At 45.2% G+C, this 15,064-nt stretch overlaps 1 long non-coding RNA gene across 1 annotated transcript in view; it reads left to right on the top strand.

Annotated features, from left to right (window-relative positions):
- The window catches only part of LOC135111783 (uncharacterized), an 18,715-nt gene extending 4,947 nt beyond the window's left edge, over positions 1 to 13,768 (top strand). The window contains exons 3-4 of the long non-coding RNA XR_010273910.1: positions 10,654 to 10,794; positions 13,643 to 13,768. This is a non-coding gene — a long non-coding RNA (uncharacterized LOC135111783). The remainder of the gene's footprint in view (positions 1 to 10,653; positions 10,795 to 13,642) is intronic.
- The last annotated feature ends 1,296 nt before the right edge of the window (positions 13,769 to 15,064 follow it).

Raw genomic sequence — 15,064 nt, 5'->3', positions numbered from 1 at the left:
TAAGTCATAGGATTTGGAAAAGTAAGTAAAGGTTATAAATAATTTTACCTTCTTACGTCTGGCCACGTCAGAAAGAATACGAAGTGTAACGATATGTTCAGTACAGCTACGCTGCTTCTGTGATCCAGCCTGCTCCCTGTAAGGTCTGAACCACAGGCTTAACCGCCGCCACAGAACCATATCGTACAGTTTTGCTAAAGTGTTAATCACACTGATACCTCGGTAATTACTAGGGTCTTTTCTATCACCTTTCTTAAACACTGTAAAAACTTTTGCCCTTATCCATGAGTGAGGTAAATGCCTGGTAAGAAAATGTTGTTAAACCAAGTTGCCAAACTGCACAACCACTGAAATGGTAACAACGTGAATACGCCAGGGGGAATTCCATCAGGCCCGCTGGCTTTATCAGGCTTCATCTTCCTGGACTGCTCGTGTACCTCTCCAGGCGTGATTGGCTCATCGAGGATAGGAATAGTGACGTCAGTTGTCTCGTTGTTTCCGTCAAAGTCTGTCTCATCATTAGGGTTCAGTACTGCCTCGAAGTGTGTCTTAAAATCCTGGTCGCTGGGACACGAACCATCCTGGGAATCATTCATACTGTAATCACCCTTCCAATTAATTGCTCTCCACACTGTAGCGTCATGTGCATCATTCAGTAATCTTTCCCATCTGCCAGTACTGCTGTTGTAGTTAACTGTTGGTTCATCTTGTCGCACACTGCTCTGTGCACAAGCATATACGAGTAACATGTTAGATCAATCCTGCACAACATTGTCCATATCCAAATAACCTTCGAATGGATCCGTATGAGGAATGTTTTCTACTAACAGATCTTTGTTTATATTGCTAAACTTGACAGGTTTCTTACATAGCCTTATTTTATTGGCATTACCGTGAAGAACGGCATGATCTCCCAACATTCTTGCCCTGGCCAGCAGGCTCTAATGAGTGTGATGGGAGCGTGGTCTGAAGGGAGATCATTGCTCTGTAACACCGCAAAGTCTTCTATAAGGCTAAGTATTCTCGCAGACACAACACACGTATCCACCTCGGGGATCCATGTGTTGCGCCTGCGGAAAGTCTTTCCTCCATGAAAATGTTTGTCTTGATACTTAAGACTATTAACCACAAGTAAGGTGTTATCAATACAAATGGTAGATAAAAGCTCTGCATTGTCACTAGGTGTCTCAACATCATCAGGAATGTATGGGTATGACAAGTCTTCTGCATTAGTAAGTTCCAATAAATTTAATATATCTCTAACACCTCTGCCAAATCGTGTATTCATATCTCCCACTATGACAAAACTAGTTTTCACAGATCTTGTGGTGAGTTTTTCCTGAATCACTGCAAACAAGTCATGGGAATAATACTGAGAGTCACTGGGAGGTATGTTACAAAAACCAAATAAAACCTCCTGGATGTTACGAAAACGAAGCCAAACCTGCTCACCATTACTGGTATCTACTTCACCCACTAAATCCGCCAAGCAGTTCTTTATACACACGGTCTGCAGTACCAACTGCTGCACTCTTAAAGGAAACATACCCAGGGAAATTCACAGGAAGAGAAGTTTTCACCTCGTTAAGGCAAATAACATCATATTCAAGTAATAATGACTGAACATTACCTTTCTCCAACTTTGTGCACACTGCATTAAAGTTCCATGATATTATCTTTACATAACTAGCTTGTTGTGGTCTATCTAGAGAAAAAACTGTGCATTCCAACTACCAATTACATCATCATCTCTATATAGCTTACGCTCCTTAGTGTCCAACCTGATGACGCATCCAGCATTCTCTGGGCGAGCCTTCTCAGCAGCTTCTACATCCCTCAAACGCCTCCACTCCTTCCTTATGCTCGGGTGAACATCTCGCTTGATGTAGATACGGCTGAAGTTGTTACCAGCAGACTTCAGTTGATTGGCGTTGTTCAGGGTGCTCGTGCGCTGGTCCTTGTCCCGGAGCGTAAATAAGATAAGGCAGCTCCTCCGTTGTGTAAACCCATCTCCAGTAGGTATCTCCTCCTCCTCCTCCTCATCATCATCATCATCATCATCATCATCATCATCATCATTATCATCATCATCATCATCATCATCATCATCATCATCATCATTCAGACCAGCATCTCTTATGTATACTCCATACCTCAAACACACACACACACACACACACACACACACACACACACACACATACACACACACGCACCTTTGTTTTAGTCATGTTGGCGTGCATATTTAGCGCCCCACGCACGTACCCTGGTGGTGTTTTTTTTTTTTTTTTATGTAGGAAGGACACTGGGCAAGGGCAACAAAAATCTAATAAAAAAAAAATGCCCACTGAAATGCCAGTCCCATAAAAGGGCCAAAGCAGTGGTCAAAAATTGGTGGATAAGTGTCTTGAAACCTCCCTCTTGAAGGAATTCAAGTCATAGGAAGGTGGAAATACAGAAGCAGGCAGGGAATTCCAGAGTTTACCAAAGAAAGGGATGAATGATTGAGAATACTGGTTAACTCTTGCGTTAGAGAGGTGGACAGAATAGGGGTGAGAGAAAGAAGAAAGTCTTGTGCAGCGAGGCCGCGGAAGGAGGGGAGGCATGCAGTTAGCAAGATCAGAAGAGCAGTTGGCATGAAAATAGCGGTAGAAGACAGCTAGATATGCAACATTGCGGCGGTGAGAGAGAGGCTGAAGACAGTCAGTTAGAGGAGAGGAGTTGATGAGACGAAAAGCTTTTGATTCCACCCTGTCTAGAAGAGCAGTATGAGTGGAACCCCCCAAGCATGTGAAGCATATTCCATACATGGACGGATAAGGCCCTTGTACAGAGTTAGCAGCTGGGGGGGAGAGAAAAACTGGCGGAGACGTCTCAGAACACCTAACTTCATAGAAGCTGTTTTAGCTAGAGATGAGATGTGAAGTTTCCAGTTCAGATTATAAGTAAAGGACAGACCGAGGATGTTCAGTGTAGAAGAGGGGGACAGTTGAGTGTCATTGAAGAAGAGGGGATAGTTGTCTGGAAGGTTGTGTCGAGTTGATAGATGAAGGAATTGAGTTTTTGAGGCATTGAACAATACCAAGTTTGCTCTGCCCCAATCAGAAATTTTAGAAAGATCAGAAGTCAGGCGTTCTGTGGCTTCCCTGCGTGATATGTTTACCTCCTGAAGGGTTGGACGTTAAGTAGTGCCGTGAGCTGTACTCCGTCAGTATCTTGTCAGTATCTGTAGGTGAGCCCCATTTCCCTGCACTTCCCTCTGAATCAGGTCTCGCCCTTGTCTTCACATCTCAGCTTAGTTTTAATCCTCTCTCCCTTCCTCTTGTCATCCTCTTAATTCCCTGTTCTCCCCTTTAGTCTAAGGTTCATCTCCCTCCTACTCTCTCTCTCCCTCTCCCTATCTCCTCCCCTCGCGTTTCCATCAGGACATATTGCAATTTTAATCCTTCTCCCCCTCCCTCTTGTCGCCCTCTTTCCCCCTTTCCAGTTATCCCCCTTTACCTAGTTTACGGTTCATCCCCCTCTTACTCTGTTTCTCCCTCTCCCTCTCTCCTTTCCCTCGCGTCTCTGTCAGGACATGTCTAGCTAAATCCTGCCATCCTACCGTCGCCTTCCACCTCTCTCTCTCTCTCTCTCTCTCTCTCTCTCTCTCTCTCTCTCTCTCTCTCTCTCTCTCTCTCTTAAACCAATATTTACAGAAAAGCTTAAAATTCCACGTTGAGTGTGGAATTATTTAAGAAGCCTATGATAGTATTATTTACAGGAATAACACTATACATACTTAACATAAAGATAATAATGTTAATACAATAATACAATAAAATAATAAAAATTTAAAGCGCCAGTGGGGATAGATGCGTGCTACGCCAGCTGTGGGCTGCCAGCTTCACCTGGTGCTTGGACATGTCCTGCACTTGGGGTGTGGCCGCCGTGAACATGTTCCACAGCCGCGAAGTCCTGGCTGTGTAGGTGCGCTGGTGTTGGCTAGAGCGAGATCGAGGCACCTTCACTAGCTCGTCGCTACTGGCTGCAGCTCTGGTGCACCTCTGCACTGTGTGTGGCAGCAGCCTTAGGGGGTCAAGGTGAGGGACCCTCTGCACCTGAGTTTTGTGGCACACCACTAGTGCCGACACGTCCCGGCGATGCTCCAGTGACGTTACTGGTGGTTGGTGCTGTTGGTTCTCATCGGTGGCCACCAGACGCAGGGCTCGCCGCTGCACAGCATCCAGTCTCTGCATGTGGGTGGCGGCACTCGACATCCAGGACAGGGCACCGTACTCCATACATGGGCGTATCTGTGCCCTGTATAGCGTGAGGATGCCCCGTGGGTCGAGGGTGTTCGCCATCCTGCGCAGGGCAGAGACTCGGAGAGAGGTCTGGCGGGCGACGACAGCGATGTGGTGATCGAAGCGTAGGCCGCGGTCCACAGACACGCCCAGGATCTTGATGTAATCCTGAAGTGGCAGGCTTTTGCCTCCAAAACGCAGCTGTCCTGAGACTGCGTGTGAGGCACCTGGGGACCGCGAGATGACCATCGCCTGCGTCTTCTCAGGAGCGAAGTTAACCTGCCACATCTTTCCCCACTGCTCCACCAGTCCGAACTGCCTGTTCACCTCAGTGACGGCACGCTGACTGTCGAGGCGGCAATAGGAGCGGGAGAGTGTGCAGTCGTCGGCGTATGCTGCCACAGATGACAGCTGCCAGAGGAGGTCGTCGATGTATATGTTCCATAGGACTGGGCCCAAGACGGAGCCTTGTGGAACTGAGGCCCGGACAGGTGAAGGCCTTGATGACTGCCCGTTGAGTACTACCTGAAGGGTCCTACCCTGGAGGTAATCTTCTAGCAGCATTAACAGGTCACTTTGGACACCCTTGGCGCGAAGCTTTTCAATGAGCCCCGCGTGCCAGACCCTGTCAAATGCCCCAGCAATGTCCAGGGCCACCACAAGGGTGTCCAGGCCTTCTTCCTGGGCGTCTTGCCAGTCCTTGGAGATGATGAGGAGGAGGTCTGCGGCGGATCTGCAGTGGTGTTGGTAGATGGCAGCAGCCACTATTTGCTCCAGCAACTTGCCCACCACTGAGAGCAGGGAGATGGGTCTGTAGTTGCTGGGTTCAGACCTTGAGATTTTCTTATGGACCGGGACCACACGCGCTTCCTTCCATACTGAGGGCTACTTCTTCTCCCTCAGGCAAGATGTGAAGACGGTGGTGAGAGGAGCTGACAGCTCTCTAGCGCAGTGCTTGAGGAGCCGTGGGCTGACGTCATCCGGGCCTGTGGCTTTACCCACATCCACCGCACCGAGTAGCCGCTCAACCTGCTCTGCCGTCACCAAGACAGTGGTGACAGTGCAATCAGTTTCCGGGGTTAGCTGTGGTACAGGTCGTGCAGAGTCATCAACCTTCATCTTGTTGGCGAAAAGCTCGGCGAGGAGTGTGGCCTTGTCTGTACTGCTCGTGGCAGTGGATCCGTCAGGTCTGGTGAGTGGAGGAAGAGTCTCGCGGTGACATGCTCCTTGCTGCTCCTTCACCAGATTCCACCAGATCTTGTTGCCAACACCTGGGTCACTGAGCTTTCGCCTTCTGTCCTCCCTTAGCTGATTCCTCGCCCATCTGCAGATAGACGTCATCCTTTTACACGCCTCCCGGTGCAGCGTCTTGTTCCTACCTGACGGGTGTCGCTTGTACCTCACCCAGGCAGCATGCTTGGCCTCGGCAGATGCTCTGCAGCGAAAACCAAACCAGGCGGGATCACCAGGCCTGGAGAGATATACTCGGCTGGGCACATGCTGCTGTTGGAGGGCAAGGAGCCTGGTGGTGAGGGTGCGTGCCTTGGTCTCAGCATCTCCCATTAGAAGGGACTCCCAGTCCGTGTTCTCCATATCTTGCTTCATGGATGGCCAGTCCGCCCTGTTCCAAAGCCAGACGGTACGCGGGATAGCGTCTTCCCTCGCGGTTTGCAGCTCGACCTGAGACAGCACAGCAAAGTGGTCTGAGCTGCCCACTGGTCCTAGCTGCTGGCAGCTGATGCTGGCTTCAGGTAGGTCTGTCACCACAGGATCCAGCAGCCCTCCCCGCTCGTGTGTAGGGAAGGTGACATGGTTGGTTAGGGCCTGAACAGTCAGGAGATTACTGAAGGCATCCTGCTCCATGTGGAAGTTCAGGTCCCCCACTATCATCACATGGGAACACTTGTGACGCTGGAGCAGGGTGTCGAGCTCCTCTGTCAGGAAGTCTAGCGGGGCTCGTCCTTGTCTCGGGGGGCGGTACATGACACAGAGGAGAAGCCCACTGTTATCTGCAAGTACCACCCTGAAGAACAGTGCCTCCATCAGGTGTGGTACGGCTACCTCAAGTTCCTGTGTTTGGAGGCCGTCCTTAAAACAGGCAGCGACACCTCCGCCTGCTCTATTTTTTCGGTCCATCCTCACCCACAGGGAGTAGCCTGATATTTTGCCGAACGTCGGCTCCACCTCGTCACTCAGCCACGTTTCTGTTACTGCGACAATGTCAGCACTATGTCTCAGCACGATATTGTGGCTAAGGTCACCTACATTGGTGCGGAGTCCTCTCACGTTGGCGGAGACCACGGTCAGGTGACAGCTGGGGCATCTGTTCCCTTGCCTCCTCGCGTTGGCTTGGGTATGAGGTGTGGTGGTGAGGCGAGACGCATTAGTGTCTGCCCTGCCACGAGGAGAGATTCCAGCTGGGGTAGTGACCGGGCTGTGGCTGCCAGGAAGGCTGGAGGGGGGCCTGAAAGCGCTGCTGGGGGTGAGGAAGTTGTTGCCGCGCTAAACCCTCCGTCAGAACCCTCATGAACATACTCTCCTGCCTTTGTTCCTGGCGTTCGTCAGCAGCGCGGCTGTAGCACATCTCAGCTGTTTGGCCGGGGCGGAAGCAGTAGTCGCATCGGACCCTTTGCTCTCCCCTGTGCCTCACTGGGTACGCAGATGCCTGTGGCTGAGTCATGCGAGGAGGAGGGACAGGTCGCCGGTCAGGTGTGTTGGGGTGACTTCGTGCCCGCCGCTGGCCGCATCGCTGTCGCTGGGTCTTCTTCCTGCTTCCATTTTTGTTTTTGTTGTTGTTGTTGTTGCTCCTATCGCTATTATTGTTGCTGTTGTTGTTGTTGTTACTACTGCTGCTGCTGCTGCTGCTGCTGCTGCTGCTGCTGCTGCTACTGCTGTTGCTGCTGGTAGTACTGCTGCTGTTTCTGTTGCTGCTGCTATTATTATTGGTGGTAATCGTGGTGTTGGTGCTACCTGAGGCTGTGGTGGTGGTGGCGGTGGTGGGGGGGTGCGGCCGCTGTGGTGAAGGCGTCCGCTACTCTTATGAGAGGCTTAGGCCTTCTCTCTCTCTCTCTCTCTCTCTCTCTCTCTCTCTCTCTCTCTCTCTCTCTCTCTCTCTCTCTCTCTATCTCTCTCTCTCTCTCTCTCTCAAGTTCACTCATGTACACTTACAACTGACGACACAGCAACTAACAACTAACAACACACACGCACACACACACACACACACACACACACACACACACACACACACACACACACACACACACACACACACACACACACACACACACACACAAACACACACACGTTCCATAACTCATCAAAAGTGTGTGGTTAACTTAGCGTGCCTCGCCTTTCACGGCTTGGCTTGCTTGGCTTGGCTTGCTTAGCTTGGCTTGCTTAGCTTGGCTTGTTGCAGTTACAAATCCACTCTTCAGTCATTGATGCTCATGTTCTTCACGTTCTAGTCATGCAAAATTCAGTCATATATTTAAACTCATGTCATTCACGCTTCGGTATTTCACATTGCTGTCATAGATAGTCACAATCCTGCCAGTCACATTCCAGTCACACACTCACAGTCACTCATTCACCCACGCTCCAGTCTTACATAGTCACTCTTAGTCCAGTCATGCTCCCACACTCCAGGCATCCCTCACGTTCCAGCCAGCAGTACACTGACACCCAGACCTGCACCATTCCAGCAATCCTTCGATCTTCAGGTGTTTGAGATCCGTCATCCCCCTCCCACGATCCCTCCTCCCTTCACTTCCTCTCTCACCGCCCTCCTTCCTTGTCCCTTCCTACCTCATTGTTCTCCTCCCTCACTACCCTTCCTTCACTGGTCCTCCTTCCTTCTCTGTCCCTCCTTCCATCACTTCCCTTCTTCCCTGACTCTCCTCTCTCATTACCCCTCCTTCCATGTTCCTCCTTCACTGGCCAGGCTTTTCTCATTGTTCCTCCTTCCTTCATTACTTCTCCTTCCTTTACTGTTCATCCTTCCTTCATTATTTCTCCTTCCTTCACTGTTCCTCACGTCACTGTTCCCTGGCCCTCCTTCCCTCACTAGCTTTCCTTCCTTCATTAATCTTCCTTCTACGTTGTCGTGCTTCTACGTTGCACGATCTTGCTGCCTCCCTAATCTATAAGACTGGCTGTTGTGGGTTCAATGGAATGCTTTATTTTTATTTTTTTTTCTTTTTTACTTATTTTGTGTTATTTACATTTATTTACACTTAGATGATCATATATGACTTCCGACAACAAGGGAAAACTACGAAAATGGTTTCATCTCTCTTCAGGTAAATACCATTAAATATCTGGAACACTTCACATTACACTTCCGATTCAAATCACTTCACATATTTAATACTCACTGATAAATCACATCCTACACAAACCTGGCAGCTAATATTCAATGAGGAACACATCCTACACTACCCAATCCCTCTCTGTCAATATATATAACACCAACACTTTACTCTGATTGCATTACAATTGTCTGGGTCTACCTACTGGTACTGTGACAGGCAGCTTGCCCATCCTGACCCTCTCTGGTCTGACAGCTCTGTCTAGCTTGTCTCTCTGTCTGCTTCTGTCTATTCCCGTCTCCTACACCTTGTAATATACACGTGCTGTTAGAGCAACCTTTTGCCCCAACAAGGCTTCCGTTCCCATAACATTTATTTTCCAATATTTCGATCATTCAGTTCATTTTCCTGTAACTTTCAATAAGGTTCATTTTCGAGTAACTATATTAATTTTCTCATACTTTGATCATACGGTTCATTTTCCTTGACTTTCAACAAGGTTAATTTTCGAGTTTATCTTCCCACACTTCCATCATTCAGTTTATTTTCCCTTAACTTTCAATAAGGTTCATTCTCGAGTAGCTTTGGTAATCGCATCTTCTAATCAGGAACAAGGGGGGCGGCGGTTCCTATGGTTATGATGTGCCGGCTGTCCGTGTTGTCCGTGTCGCCTGCTCCCGGTGACCTCTGCTTCCCTCGTATACTAATTCAGTGATGGCCACCTGAGTACCTCTTCTTGTAATCTGGTGCTAATCTCCGGCCCTGTTGGTCTAGTGATGACTCACCGCACCTTCTTGTTCTCTTCGGTGGTCACGTCTCGTCTCTTATCTGTTAGGGTGGTGATACCTTCTTGATACCTGCTGTCGTTTTTATCATCTTCTTCCCTCATTTATTCTTTTTGCTTCTTATTTCCCTTTTCATTTCTTCATTTCTTCATTCTTGTTTCATTCTTGTTTCTTGTTACATGTTTCATTTCTTATTGTTTGTTGGGTTACAACAACGTCCCTATTCTTCCTCCACGACCCCTCTCCTTCCTTCACTGCCTCTACTTCCCCTGGCTCTCCTTCCTTCACTGCTCCTCCTTCACCGTCCCTCTTCCCTCATTTACCTTTCTGCCATCATTATTCCTCCTTCCCTTCACTGCCCCTCCTCCCTTCCCTGCCCTGCCCTACTCATCCATTCCCCTGTCCCATTCCTTCACCACCCTCCAGCCTCCCCCATCCTCGCCACTCTCGAACCTTGTTTATCTAGTCTCTCTCTCTCTCTCTCTCTCTCTCTCTCTCTCTCTCTCTCTCTCTCTCTCTCTCTCTCTCTCTCTCTCTCTCTCTCTCTCTCTCTCTCTTTTGTCTATTCAAGTCTTGTCTATTCTTTCTTCTCGCTTTACTCTCCCATTACTTATGGCATCGTTTTCCTTCCTCTTTCTTTCTTCCTTCCTTTTTGTATTTATTTGATTTCCTTTCTTCGTTTTCTACCTTTCCGTTATTTCGCTTTTTTTTTTTTTATCCTTCCTGCCTTCCTTTTTTTCATTTGATTGTTCCCCTTTTCTTTTCCGTTTCTTCCATTCCCTCTCCTTTTGTTCATACCTTCCTTTCTTCTTTTATTCTCCGTTTTCCTTTTATTTATTTATTTTTTTTTTTTTTTTTTGTGGGGGAGGCTTTGCTTTTATTTATTCCTTTCTTTTCTCCTACGTTCCTTCCTTTTCTCCTTTCTCCCTCCCTTCCTCCCTCTCTCACCGGGCCTGCATCCTTTCATTTTACAGCCTACATCCACTTTACAGGATTGCTCAGTGTGCCTTATCACAAACAGCTTCGAAAGAACCAAAATACAGGTTAGATATGTTGTTTGTTCTTCATTTGTATTTCTTTGTGAGTGATGAAAAGCCCTTGCTCTTATCTATTACTGTTTGTTCTTCATTTATGATCGATTTCAATCCCTTGTCCTTATCTTTTACTTCTTGTTGTTGCTTTGTATCCCTCCGAGTGGCCATGTCTGTTGGTGTTCGTTCTTCCTTCGTGTTCCTGCAGGAGTGACCTAACCCTCGCCTCTCTCTTCCTCAGCTGTGACACAAGGAGCAGCTCTCTCAGCGACGGGGAGCGGTGGACTGCGGATGAATACCTCGGCTCCCGCGCCTTCTTCCGCATCATGTCCGACCCGCCGATCCTGGTGGTGGGCGGCGTGCGTTAGAGGAGTTGAAAAATGTAAGACTCGCTGCTGTGCTCTGCGTGTAGCTGTGAGGTTAAGTACAGATGGTTGCATTGTCTCAGCCTCGGAGGTGCCACTTGCTCAAATTACGAATGGTTTAATGTTATTTTTTGCAGGCTGTGGAATATTACAGTATCTTATAATAAGACAAATGATATTAAAAGGCATGTAATTTACCGATAAGCATTACACGACAACATTATTGCGGGGATTAAAAGTACTCCTGTAAAATGCTACGTGGCATCATCACTCAGCTGTTTTCAAGGTCGCTTGACTCGCTACCCCTGTTCCTTTGCATTGATGATGTCATGTAGCATTTTACAGGAGTATTTTTAATCACCGCAATAATGTTGTCATGTAATGCTTATCGGTAAATTACATGTTTTTTTTATACCATTTGTCTTGTTATAAGATACTACAACATTTCACAGCCTGCAAAAAAATAAGATTAAACCACTCGTAATTTGACCAAGTGGCACCTCCGAGGCTGCGACAACGCAACTGTATGTCCGTCATGTCACAGAGCACACCCGCGAGTCCCGTAGATTTTCAACTCCTCTGAGGGGTAAACAAAGCCTTCAAATGCATATGTGTATAGAACATTCTCTACTTACACGTTCTTTCACCTCTTTCAGTATTTGCAGAAACTCGCGTTACACCCTGTATAAGAAATTGCAAGGTGGCGAACAAGCTTTCTCAACATATCAACCACGGGAACAATAGACACCTGCAACCGCTTCACTCAGGGCGTCCAATCCCTTATACTTTCGGATCCAATACTTTACATTCTTCACTTGTAAAATCCATTACCTTTTAAGCCTCACACACACACACACACACACACACACACACACACACACCTTTCCTCAAACTCATTCATATTTCACCTTTTTTTTCCTACAATGCATTTCAATTTTTCCTGTTCACTAATTAAGCTCCTTTGTGCAGCTTATGAATTAATTCGAGCGTTTCATTATAAGTTACAGGAGAGAAGCAAGTGATATTTCTTATTGATTCGGTTTCATATGGAAGGGAAGAGATAGGAGGTAAAAAAGGGTTATTGTGATAGGTAAGGTAAAAAAGGGGTTTTTTTATCAAAGTTGTTAACTTGCCTGTGAAAAGTGTGTGTGTGTGTGTGTGTGTGTGTGTGTGTGTGTGTGTGTGTGTGTGTGTGTGTGTAATATGTTTTCCTCTCTCTCTCTCTCTCTCTCTCTCTCTCTCTCTCTCTCTCTCTCTCTCTCTCTCTCTCTCTCTCTCTCTCTCTCTCTCTCTCTCTCTCTCTCTCAACGAAAGATAAGAGCGAGAGAAAGCAGAAAGAGAAAACTGTTGTAAGGAGAGAGAGAGAGAGAGAGAGAGAGAGAGAGAGAGAGAGAGAGAGAGAGAGAGAGAGAGAGAGAGAGAGAGAGAGAGAGAGAGAATGGCGTCAACCACTAACACAAAATTAAATTCCTGACCAAATCTCTCTCTCTCTCTCTCTCTCTCTCTCTCTCTCTCTCTCTCTCTCTCTCTCTCTCTCTCTCTCTCTCTCTCTCTCTCTCTCTCATCCTCATGATCCATCCCTGCTGCACCTAATCACAATGTAATGCCCTATTGTTTGGTTTGTTTTCCCTAAGTGTTCCCCTCCTCACTCCATTTTCCCCTTTTTTCCTCTTTCTTCATTTTTCCTTTTGTCTTTATTCGTCTTTTTCCTTTATTTTTCCCATTTTCCTCTTTTCATCATTTTTTCTCTTATTCTCTCCCTCATCCCTTTTTTCATTGTTTTTTTTTTTTTTTCCTTTTTCTCTTTTTCCCCTTTCTCCCAATCCTGTGTGTGTGTGTGTGTGTGTGTGTGTGTGTGTGTGTGTGCTGCTGGCTCGTGATTGGCTGGATAGGGATGGCTTGGTGTGGCTTGGTGTGGATGCACTGGATTGGTTTGTGGATGGCTATTATTATTATTTGCTTGTATTTTATTTGTTTACTTATTTTTTTTTTATTTGTTTGTGTATGAGAGAGATATTTAGGAAGACCACATAAAATTTCTTTCTCTCTCTTTCAATGTTTAAGCTTCATCATCTTTCACCATAGTGTTTAAAAATATACGACTATGTTTGGTTTGTGTATTAGCGTTCAGATTAATTTGCTTTACTTAGTCTTCATTTATTTATTTATTTTGTGTTGGTGTATATATATTTTTTTACAGTGTTTGATATTTTTCTATAGTGTATTTAGTCACTTTTTGTTGTAGGATAATTCAGAGTTGAGCATTTTGACTCACATTTGACACTTACACTTGACTCACCACAGTCATGAAGTTGTGTCCTGTATTTTTGTGTAAGCCTCATATTTTTGAGTCATGCATCTAATATACTCTTCACTTGTACACACACATTGAGCCTCACTACATTCACGCAGGCTGGAAGAAAATTAGGCTTGTCGATTTTGGTTTCATTCTTTATTGTAGACACTGTACAAGATTGCAACATTTGTGTATGTAATGGTGTGTGTGTGTGTGTGTGTGTGTGTATGTGTGTGTATGTGTGTGTGTGTGTAAGGAGACAATTGTTGGTCAGGGGCTGTGGGGAGTCACTGTGGGTTTGTAAACATACTGTGGGGGACATACTGTGGGACTGTGGAGTGTAAACATACTGTGGGGGACATACTGTAGGACTGTGGGGGGAGAGAGAGAGAGAGAGAGAGAGAGAGAGAGAGAGAGAGAGAGAGAGAGAGAGAGAGAGAGAGAGAGAGAGAGAGAGAGAGAGAGAGAGAGAGAGAGAGAGAGAGAGAGAGAGAGAGTTGCAACCATATGGAGAGGTGTTATTCACTGTTCTTCATCGCAAAAGTATTGTTCATAGTTGTTCATTGCAGGTGAGAGAAGACACAGTATGTTGAGGGAAGGCAGCTGCACCAGTGACAGCAGCAGCAGAACATTGAACATTTATTTATAGCCATTACATACATTGTATATTTATATTCCATAAATTTTTTATTATGGCTAGCCTTTTTTTAAGCGTAAGCTTTTCAGGCAAAACTAAAACTATAATATAACTAAACCTAAGCTAACAAAACTGGACTTAATATAAGGTACAATACACAGTAAGTACTTAAATGTTGTACAGAATAATTTTAAATGTTGCATAGGATTCTAAGGGTATTTATAAGATTAAATAGATATCAACATACATTTTCTTATACAGCAGTGAGTAAATTTAGTGATACATACATCTGCATAAACGATCATACACCTGTCTATGTAAACAATAATAAAAGAAATTAAAGAAAAGTAATATATATATATATATATATATATATATATATATATATATATATATATATATATATATATATATATATATATATATATATATATATAAAGTAATACATACATTGGGGTCTGCATATAGATATTGATCTATTGGCATAAAGAATGGAACAAGTAATAGAGTACAAAATTTAATATAATGAAAAAATAATTTAATTATTATGAATTTAATACATGATGCATAGTGCGTATACAATAATGATAAATATAATAAGTTATAATTTATAGACATGGCCACATACAAGGAGTTGGGTACAGTGATGGGAGTCAACATTAATTAGTATTTATTAGTAGTTACTTATTATGTGTTGTTTTAGTTTGCTTTTGAAGGTAGCTACAGATGGTGAATTTCTAATGTTAGGAGGGATATCGTTCCAGTAAACAGGTCCTAAGTATAATGTAGATTGACGGTACTTTGAGATGCGATGGGGAGGAGGACGTAGTTGGCCACAGTGACGTGTATCATGATTATGGATGGAGGCATCGTTTTGCATAGAATACATTTTTTTATACATTTGAATGGATATAGCCATTTTTGTTATGTCCTCTAGTCTTAGCAACTGAGTTTGTTTAAATAGGAGTCGTGTATGTTCTAAGTACGTGCTATTTGTGATTATTCTAACAATTTTTTTAAGTTGGAGTTGAAGTGGTATCAGATAGGTAGGATAAGTGGTGCACCATATTGGATTGCAATAGGCAAGTAGTGGGTAGATGTGAGCATAATAAATACACTTCAGTACGTATGGAGGCATTAAGTCTTTACTCTGATGGAGTAAGGCAATATGTCTGGATATTCGTAGGGTGAGATTTTCAATGTGAAGTTTAAAGGTCATGGAATCGTCATAGGTTACACCAAGGAATTTAATGTGTGAGGATCTTGAGATATTATTATTATTGATCTGGAGTGGAGGTAGATGGTGATATTTTTTTAATGAAAACAACATAAAGTATGTTTTATCGGTATTAAT

Source organism: Scylla paramamosain, chromosome 22, assembly GCF_035594125.1.
Source record: "Scylla paramamosain isolate STU-SP2022 chromosome 22, ASM3559412v1, whole genome shotgun sequence".
Taxonomy (NCBI): domain Eukaryota; kingdom Metazoa; phylum Arthropoda; class Malacostraca; order Decapoda; family Portunidae; genus Scylla; species Scylla paramamosain.
Note: the sequence above shows the minus strand (reverse complement) of the source record. Positions and strands in the feature narration are given on the sequence as shown.